This window comes from Phascolarctos cinereus, unplaced genomic scaffold (genome assembly GCF_003287225.1).
Source record: "Phascolarctos cinereus isolate Bilbo 61053 unplaced genomic scaffold, phaCin_HiC Scaffold_4;HRSCAF=312, whole genome shotgun sequence".
NCBI lineage: Eukaryota > Metazoa > Chordata > Mammalia > Diprotodontia > Phascolarctidae > Phascolarctos > Phascolarctos cinereus.
The window spans coordinates 587,217,631-587,227,785 of NW_027555847.1; the positions used below are offsets into that span (position 1 = coordinate 587,217,631).

Sequence of the window (10,155 nt, forward strand, 5' to 3'; positions counted from 1 at the left end):
AACTTTTTAAAAAATTTTTTTTTCCATATGCTTTTGAGTTGAAAATTTTTTCTCCCTTTTTCTCCCCCCGCCAAGATGGTGCACAATCTGACATAGGCTTTACATTTACATACCCATTAAACATATTTTCACATTAGTGAAGTTGTAAGTAAAAATTAAAACCAATAGGAGGAACCATCAGAAAGATGAAACAAAATTCAACTTAAGGTAAAATTAAGTGCCTCTCTTTCATTTCTTGAAGCACCAGGCTAGTTTAGTGGCTCTCCTCTTCACCCTAATCAAGGCAGGGTGCTTCCTGTGATAGGTCATGGGATCAGAATAGTTCACCACAGAGTAGTCTAACAAGAACTCTGAAAAGTAATAGGATCTCATCTTTGACTTTCCATTCACTTCCCTTTGCCAGAACTGCCTCAGATTGAGTTTGTCTTCTTCAGCCACAGCTGTGTACCCGGCTGATGGCTTTCAAAGACTTTTTTTTCTTTTCCACTACGATCTCTGCACCTTCCATCCATCCAGTCCCTTCCCCAGATCGGTGCCCAGATCTGATTGTTCCATGAGACACATATTCCATCCATAGCTTGGCTCTCTGCTTCCAGACTAATTATCTCATTCTTTGCTAATAATAATTATTTTTATCTCTCAGACGGAAACATTTTTTCCCCATGATGAGATGTTTTCTTTCCTGGGCACCAACCAATCGGCCTTATCACCGTTTCTCTCCTTCCGCTCTTCTTGGTTACAGGGACAGGTTCCTTCAGTCCCCATCTGTCCCTGATGCCAGGGAATGCAGGTGCACAGACCTCACAAATAGCACACAGCATTTGGCAATGCCCTGGTGGTATGGAGTTGTGCTTAATTATCGTCGATTTGTAAGCCTGACCTTTTAGATACACAGCAGGACAGGACAAGGCCTTGCCAGAAAGCTGCTTTACAATGTTTATTATACCTCACAGCAATCCCATTGTGGGTACAGTCACTACTTGGGGAGGGCTATGCTAAGGTTCATGAAAGGGATAGTGACCCCTTGGTAGTTATTTTTCACTGTACGTGTTTTTTTTTTTAAAAACAAAACAATCTGCTCCACTCCCACCCTCCCCCCCCAAAAGAAAAAAAAGAAAAAGAAAAAAAATTCACTGTATTTTATCTCACCAGCTTGAATTCCTGCCTCTTTGGAAAGAAATAGTTTTGGGCTCTTGGACCCGTGTGAGGGGACAGGAAAATAAGCATTTATTAAGCACCTATGATGTGCCAGGCACTAAATAGTAGGTGCTTTACAAATATTATTTCATTTGGTCCTCACAACAACCTTAGGAGGTAGGTGTTATTATTGCCCTCATTTTATAAAAGAGGAAACTGGGGCATACAGAGGTTAAGTGACTTGCCCAGGGTCACACAGCTAGTAAGTGTTAAGTGTTTGGTCTGCGGCCAGATTTGAACTCAGGTCCTCCTGACTTCAGGGCTCTATCCATTGAGCTACCTAGCTGCCCCTAGAAGATTTTTTTTTTAAAAATACTCCTTGAAATCATTCTTGGCATATTTCTCACCTTTCCCTCTCCTTTTAACTTTTGCAACAGACTGTTTAAAATCTACTGGTAATCTTCTGTCATCTATAAGCACATTATCCACTCTGAAAAAGGCTTTTTCTCGATCTTCTTCCTTTTCAAATTCAATAAGTGCAATAACAAAGGGCCTCTTCCGTCTTCCAGTCAGGAATAACTTCACAGCTTTTTAGAGACCCAAATCTTGAGAGTATTATTTCCAGATCTTCATCTGTGGTCACTGGATTCAATCTGCACACAAAATAGGACATTTTCTCTATGTCTGATATCTGCATTAGGTAAATCTCCCACCATTTCTAAAAGAATAGCCTGAGTTTTTGCTCCTTCTCAGCCATTTTCTTCAATTTCATCAGCTGCTCTCCCCTTTAAATCATTGACTTCGTCATCTGCTCCTATTTGATCACTATCTAGTTGTTCCTTGGTTGGTTGTGGTGATGGATCAAGAATCGGTAAACCAGCTGGGTCATCGGGTGCACCTTAAGGTACAAAGTCTTTGTCAACAAAAGTCTCATTCATTTTCTTGATTCCATCCATTCCTTCTGTTACTTCACCAAATACTGTCTGCACACCATCAAGGTAATCTAGATTTTCTTCTGTGTTAATAAGAAATTGAGATCCATATTAATCACTGCCATTGTTCACCACAAATACTGAGCCCTTTTTCTTGTGGTGCTTAATTCTTGGCATTTTTTTTTCTGCCTCAAAAAACCTTGTTTGATCACTACACAGCTGCACAAAGACTCAATTCTCCTCCACAGCCAGTACCTACAGGATCACCAGTTTGTATATCTTTACATTGTGAATGAGCCAATAATTATAGTACGACATTTTGCACAACTTCAGAAAATTCCAGCAAGCCCACAGCCACTCCTCCTCATACAGACAGATAACGACGTGGCCCCAAATGGCGTCTAGTAAAACCGCCATGGCTTCCACACGGCCCCCGGAAATCCGGGGAGGCCGGAATCTCAAACTGCTGCAGCTCTTCCGCGCGGCGCCTCGGTCTGACGTCATCGCCAGAGCGACACTGTGGCAAAGCATCATCCTATGCTCCTAGACTCCCTGCCTCCCTGCCTTTTTCAGTTCTAAATCATAAGTTGAATAGCTGTGTAGGTTAGCCATGTACAAATGTCATTTTGAACCCATAACTTTTCTGCTACAGTATTTTTTAAAAAAAATTTATTTTTTAAGTAAGTTAATTTATTTTTAGTTTTCAGCATTCACTTCCATAAGACTTTGAGTTTTAAATTTTCTCCCTCTCCTACTCCCCCCTCCCCAAGACGGTGTGCAATCTGATGTAGGCTCTATAAATACATTCATATTAAACATTTTCACATCAGTCATGACGAAAAGAAGAATTAGAGCTAATGGGAGGAACCAGGAGAAAGAAGAAACAAAACAACAAAAGAAAAGGTGAGCAAATAGTATGCTTCCACCTGCATTCAGACTCTGGAGTTCTTTCTGGATGTGGATAGCATTGTCCATTGTGAGTCTTTTGGAGTTGTCTTAGCTCTTTGCATTGCGGAGAAGAGCTAAGTCTATCAAGATCGGTCATTGCACGGTGTTGCTGTTACTGGTACAATATTTTCCTGGTTCTGCTCATTTCATTAAGCATCAGTTCATATAAATCTTTCCAGTTTTTTTTCTGAAGTCCATCAGCTCATCATTTCATATGGAACAATAGTATTCCATTACATTCATATACCATAACTTGTTCAGTCATTCCCCAGTTGATGGGCATCCCCTCAATTTCCAATTCTTTGCCACCGCAATTAAGAACTGCTATAAATATTTTTGTACATGTGGGTCCTTCTCCTGTTTTTATGATCTCTTTGGGATACATACCTAGAAGTGGTATTGCTGAGTCAAAGGGTATGCACAGGTTTTTTTAAAAAAAATTTTAAAAATTTTATTTATTTTAATTTATCAATAATCACTTCCATATGCTTTTGAGTTTAAAATTTTTCTCCGCCTTTCTCCCCACCACTCTCCCCAAGACAGTGCACAATCTGATATAGGCTATACATTTACATTCCTATTAAACATATTTTCACGTTAATGATGTTGTAAATAAAACTTAAAACCAATAGGAGGAACCATCAGAAACAAGAAACAAAACTCAATAGAAGAGAAAAAAAAATAGCAATTCAGCTTCCATAGCTCTTTCTTTGGATGTGGATAGCATTTTCCATAATGAGGCCTCTGGAGATGTCTTAGGTCCTTGTATGGCTGGGAAGGGTTAAGTTTATCAGTATTACTCATTGCACAACATGGCTGTTATTGTGTACAACGTTCTCTTGGTTCTGCTCATTTCACTCAGAATCAGACCATACAAGTCTTTCCAGGTTTTTCTGAAGTCAGACTGTTCATCATTTCTTATGGCACAATTGTGTTCCATTACATGTGTATACCACAACTTGCTCAGCCATTCTCCAATTGATGGGCATCCTCTCAACTTCCAATTCTTTGCCACCACAAAAAGAGCTGCTATGAATATTTTTGTACAGGTGGGTCTTTTTCCCATATGCACAGTTTTATAGCCCTTTGGGCATAGTTCCAAATTGCTCTCCAGAATGGTTGGATCAATTCACAGCTCCACCAACAATGCATTAGTGTTCTAATTTTCCCACATTTTCTCCAGCATTTATAATTTTTCTGTTTTGTCATTTTAGTCAATCTGATAGGTACCTCAGAGTTGTTTTGATTTGCATTTTTCTAATCAATAGTGATTTAGAGCATCTTTCCATATGACTATAGACAGCTTTAATTTCTTCATCTGAAAACTGCTTATTCATATTCTTTGACCATTTATCAATTGGAATCTATTACAGTATTTAGGGCAATATTTCCAAGGCAGTAACCAGTCCTGGACAGAGGCATGTTTGGACTAGGAAAACCCATGAGGAATATGGGGATTTCTTTTGATAGCTGATTCACTCTTTTATTATTCCTTTATTTATTTATTTATTTATTTATTCTTTTAATGATTCCCCCTGAAGAACTTACTGAGTTCATTGTGATGACTACATCTTTCAAAATAGCATTCAAAAATCACAAAGCCTTTGAGAATTTTATTTAGCAAAAATAACAGCAGTGTGGCTCAGTGCTCCTTTCAAGTTGTTCTTTGAGACTGTTTCTTTCTTAGTACCATTTTTTTTTCATATCATAAACAAAAGACCCACAAATGCTTGACTACACAGGATACCCTTTTCTTCCCAGCTATCCAAGCACAAGTTCTTATGAAAACAAAACAACACAATAAAGGAAAGGTCAAGCACATTGCATTTATTTAAGTGCTGGAATTTCATTAATCCTTCCTTAGCACCTGATTAATCTAATTAATTTATTTTAGTCAGTGAACCATAAAATGGTAGGGTTGAAAGGGACCATAAAGCTCATCTAGTCTCACTCCCTGCCTGATGCAAGAATAATCTCTACATCATTGTCCACAAGGGGTCATCCAGTTTCGCTTTGAGCATTTTCACTGTTGGAAGGCAGCCAATTCCCTCTTTTTTTGTTTGCTTATAATTGTTAGAAAGCACTTCCTTATAATGTGTCAGACTCTACCTCTCTATAACTCCCACTCATTGGTACTAATTCTGCTGCGTTGTCATACATACTAATCCCTCTTCCAGATGACAATATATCAAATATTCAAATGTTGAATGGAACATTGACCTGAAATTGGACTGGCATCAGAATCATTAAATCTAGTAAGAGAGAGATTATAGTCTTAACCTCTTCATTTCAGAGTCATTTTTCCTTTCTATTTTTTTCTGTTTCTGTCAATGGCACTTCCATTTCCTTAGTTAAGCATATTTGAAATCAGGGAGTCATGTTCAGTTTCTCCTTCTGTCATTCCCTTTATATAGGGTCTGTCACCAAATCTTATTAGCACTAGAATCTTTTAAATAGTTCATGAATTTGTCTCTTGCTCTGCATAGCCAATGTCACATCCTGTTATAGGCCCTCATCTCCTTGGACTCTTCCAAGCTTTTCTGCCTTCAGAATCTAATTTTTCCTCCACTTCATTTTTCTCATCACTACCAGAATCAGGTTCCTAAACATGGATTTTATAACGTTATTCCCCTGGTTAAGAATTTTCATTAACTCCATCTTTCCCATGAAATCAGGTCAAAATTCCTCACTGTTGCATTAATAATCTTTCTTTTCTACAACTTCTTTCCCTTCCCCACCTGCCTCAAACCTATCCAAACTTATCTCCTTTCACTCACCAACCCCTGCTCTCTATTAAGTTCAGCCAGTTTCTTAGCCTCTCTCTGCACACACCCTGCTTATTCCTGTCTTTGCATTTTATGTGTTGCTTCCTTTAACCTAAATTGGACAAAGTCTCTCATGATGCTCTTGTGTGTGAGGCAGATGTGGCACGGATGATAACAGTTTGGTATGTTTGCAAATGGATGAATGGTCTCAAAGAATTCATTAATGAGTTGGTGTCAGCTTAGAGGTAGCTGTATGTTGGAATGTCTGTCCTTTTGCCCAATTCTGTTTAACAAGTAGTTTAGTATAGTGGATAGAGTGATGGACTAGAAGTTAGGAGACCTGGATTAAAATCTTGTCCTAATTTTTTAGTGGCTATAGAGTCAGAATCTTAACTTCTCAGAGCCTTACCTGTAAAATGGGTCTAATAATTCCTATACTGCCTACCCCTTGAGTTGGGGTTAGTCCTTTCCTAATAAGATAAAGTGGGGTACTCAACCACAAATTAAAGTACATGGAACAAATGTAGCTACCTTGGTTAGTGTGCTCCTGAAAATGATTGTCTGGTGAAGCTAGAAAATGACTGGTGAAGAAGATTCTTCTTTCACTGAGTAAAGCAAGGTGTACCTGCATCTGTCCCATACATGTGTGAGACGAGGTGCAGAAGAGGAAAGCTACTTGCTTAGATTTAGGTAGAATGTGGGGGGAGGAGATCATGGCTAATATAAGCTTATACCTAATTTTGCAATAGTGTTGCCTGGGACCATTTCCACTTTTCTGGCACTGTATTTTTGTTGGGGGAGTGTTAGGGGAGGGGACAGCAAAGCTGTAACCTGGTGTAATGAGATCTACCATGCTGTTAAGGAAAAAGTGCAAGCTATGCTCCTCGACTTAAGTAATTAACAATATTGGATAACATTAAATTAGTAAAGCAGTCCTATTATAGAAACAACTCTCCCTGGGATTTGTTAGAATGAAAATACCATATTATCCTAGCTTTGAGGAAAAACCACAGCTTACTGTAGCTTTGTGGATTCAGGATAACCACAACATACTGGAGTTCTGTGCATTGGGAATTGTGAGCAAGGCAACAAAATGATTAAGGGACTGTAGGGACTAGCTTATAAGAAAGGATTAAAAGAATTAGGTGTGTAGAGCTGAATGAAGGAAAGGAGCCCTTATAATTGTCTCTAAGTATTCAAAATATGCAGATCTTCACAAAGGAGAGGAGTCTTCAAGGTAATATAAGGGAGTGGAGAAATGGAAGAGATCGAAGGAAAGGTCTGCACAGTGTAGAACAAAGAAAAGAAGGATTTAGGCTGAAAATCAAGAAAGATTTCCCAAAAGGAACATTTATTAAACTCTGGGTTAGTCTTCCAAGGCAAGCAGCAGAGTCTAAAATGGTGCCTTAAAAATATGAGGCATTAAAAAAAACCTGCCCAGTTCTTTGTAAGCAGCCCCACAGTGGTGAATTAGTAATGGGGGCTTAAAAAAAACACCCTTTGCACCTCTTTAACTCTTTTCATCCAGGATCTCTAAGCACTCTATAAACTTTAATGAAGTAAAGTTCAGCATATTGGTGGTTATACCGGGAGGCTGCCAATTTTGCTTTCCATCTGGCATTCAAATGACATCTAGTGCTTAACTAGTAAGTTTCCATTGGTGGGTAGGAAAAATGAAGTACCAAGTTCCTTTGTTTCCTCCCTAGGTTATCTTTAGCTTTATGCATTTTCCAAGTTGTATTTTTGAAAGAAATTAAGACCTCTTACCTAGACCTAGCATTCTGTGTTTGCCACCACCCACCTAAGTATTTATGATTGAGGTGCTGGCTTCTCTATATGTCAGCTTATTCTCAGAGTCTTTTCTTTTCCTTCCCGAGACCAGAAGAGTGGCTGGAGTCACTTGTCTGCTTTCTCAATCATAGAAGTCTGAAGATTAGGATTTCTTTTCTCTTGCTTATCCTCTTGCCAATTGTGCCCCTCATACAGGCACAGAACATTGAATAATCAATCTCTGTCAAGGAAGAGATTCTTATGCAAATGAGCTTTGAGCCATGGGTTACACTTATAATCATATAAGATTGATTCAGGTCTTTTCATCATCTTGTTTGCTTCTCGGTGTGCTCTCTAGCTTATTGACATCCTTCTCAAACTGTGGTGCCCAGAAGCTAACGCAGAGCAAAGTACAGAGGGGCTATCAGTTACTTATTCCAGAAAGTTTTGCTTAATGAAGCTCAAGTTTACATTAGCCTTTTTTTTTGACTGCCATATCACTCTGCTGACTCGCGTGAACTTGCAGTCCATTAAAACCCTAAACATTTTATCAGAAATATTGCTTTTTAATAATTCCTTTCCTCATCTTGTACTTTGATGATTAATTTTTTGAAATCCAAGTAGAAAACTTTACAAATCATTATTGAATTTCATCTTATTAGATTCAGTACAATGCTGTAGAAGACTGTCAGGATAATTTTGTTTCCTGACACTCATTCAAAAGGTTACCTTTCCCTCCCTGCTTTGAATCACCTACAAATTTAGCAACCATTTCAGCCTAACATTGTACAGTTACTCTGATTTGGCCATTCAATCAGATCCAAATTCATTTAATTGTATTATCAACTAATCCACAGCTCTCCATACTTAAAGTACTTTATTACATGTGTAGTTTAAATAGATGTAAACTCTATTTACAATATTTCTTTGACACATCAGTTCAATAAACCCTGTGCAAAAAAGGAAATAAGGTTAGTCCAGAATAACTGATTCTGGATGAAGCCGTGCTGGCCTTTTGTAATCACTACTTCCCTCTCTAGGTGTTTATGAGCCACCTCTTTAATGATCTGTTCTGGAAATTTGCCAAGAATTGAAGTTCACTGGTCTATAATTTGTAGACTATTTTTTCTACCTTTTTGAAAATTGGGACAATATTTTTTAAATCCAGCAGTACCTCCCCCCTTCTTCAAAATCTTTCAGATATCACTTATAATATTTCAGCCATCACATCTGTCAGTTCTTTTGAATCCTGTCTCTGCTGCTTATAACCTATATGACCTTGGTTCAGTGACTTACTTCTTTGGGGCTGGATTTGATGACTTTTATTGTCCCTTTCAGGTTTTAATCTATGATCCTGTGATGAATGTGGGATCTGTGCAAAGACCCACAGATCAGAACACTGAGACTCACAGAGGATAATGGCTTACCAAAACTTTGTAAGATCATAAATATAGAGCTGGCAGGTATCTCAGAGGCTGAAGAGTCCAAACCCCTCATTTGATACATAAGTGAGTTAAAGAACAGAGAGGGTAAGTGACTTGCTCAAAGTCACATAGGAAGGATTTAATCCCAAATCTTCCTCATTCCAGGTCCATATTAGTTACATAGCTAATAAGCAGATTAACAATGACTTGAACCCAGGTTTTCTGAGTTCAAGTTCCAAGATCTATAGCACACTTCCCTATGGTATGTTAAATCCTGACACATCTTTTTCTTTTGATCATTTCTATATGCTCCATCTCTCCTTTGACATTGCTACTATACTGGTTCAGGCCCTCATCACCTTGTACCTGGACTATTGCAATAGCCTTCCGGTTGGTCTTCCTGCCTCCTTACTCCAGTTTACCCTTCACTCAACTGTCAAAATGATCTTCCAAAAGCACAGGTCTGACCATGTCACTCCTCCCTTCCTCGCCACAATTCAATAAACTCCAGTGGCTCCCTGTCACTTCCAGGATCAAATATAAATCTCTGTCATTCAAGGCCCTTTATAACCCAACCCATTCTACTTTTCCAGTTTTCTTATACCTTGCTTACTCTCTGCAATCCAGTGCAATCCTTGTGTTCCTTCACATAAGCCATTCCACCTCTCAACACCTCGTAATTTCATTTGGTATTTTTTGCCTGAAACCCTCTCCCTCCTTATCTCGGCCTTTTGCTTTCCCTGCTCCTTCAAGTCCCGGCTAACATCCCACCTTCTACAAGACGCCTTTCCCAATCCACCTCAATGCTAGTGCCTTTCCTCTGTTGAGTATCTCCAATTTATTTTGTATCTATCCTGTTTTGCACAGCTGTTTGCATGTTGTCTCCCCATTAGACTGTTAGTTCCTTGAGAAGAAGGACTGTCTTTTGCATTTCTTTGTATCCCCAGTACTTAGCACAATGCCTGGCACTTAATAGGTGCTTAATAAATGCTTATTGACTGGACTTGATGGAAGGGAAAAAAGAAGTGTGAAGATTGTAAATACTAGACAAAAAAGCTTCTTATTGAGAAGGTTCAGAAGATGGCATACTACTTAGGGAAAGTAGTAGGTGTGAAGGACAATCAGGCAACAGAAGGGTGTTTGGCAGCTGGAAGGACATGCTGAGAAAGATGGGGATGT

General features: G+C 38.8%; 1 pseudogene; it reads right to left on the reverse strand.

Annotated features, from left to right (window-relative positions):
- Window positions 1-1,503: 1,503 nt before the first annotated feature.
- LOC110195237 (peptidyl-prolyl cis-trans isomerase-like 4 pseudogene) lies at window positions 1,504-2,486 on the reverse strand (annotated as a pseudogene).
- Between the last annotated feature and the right edge of the window lie 7,669 nt (window positions 2,487-10,155).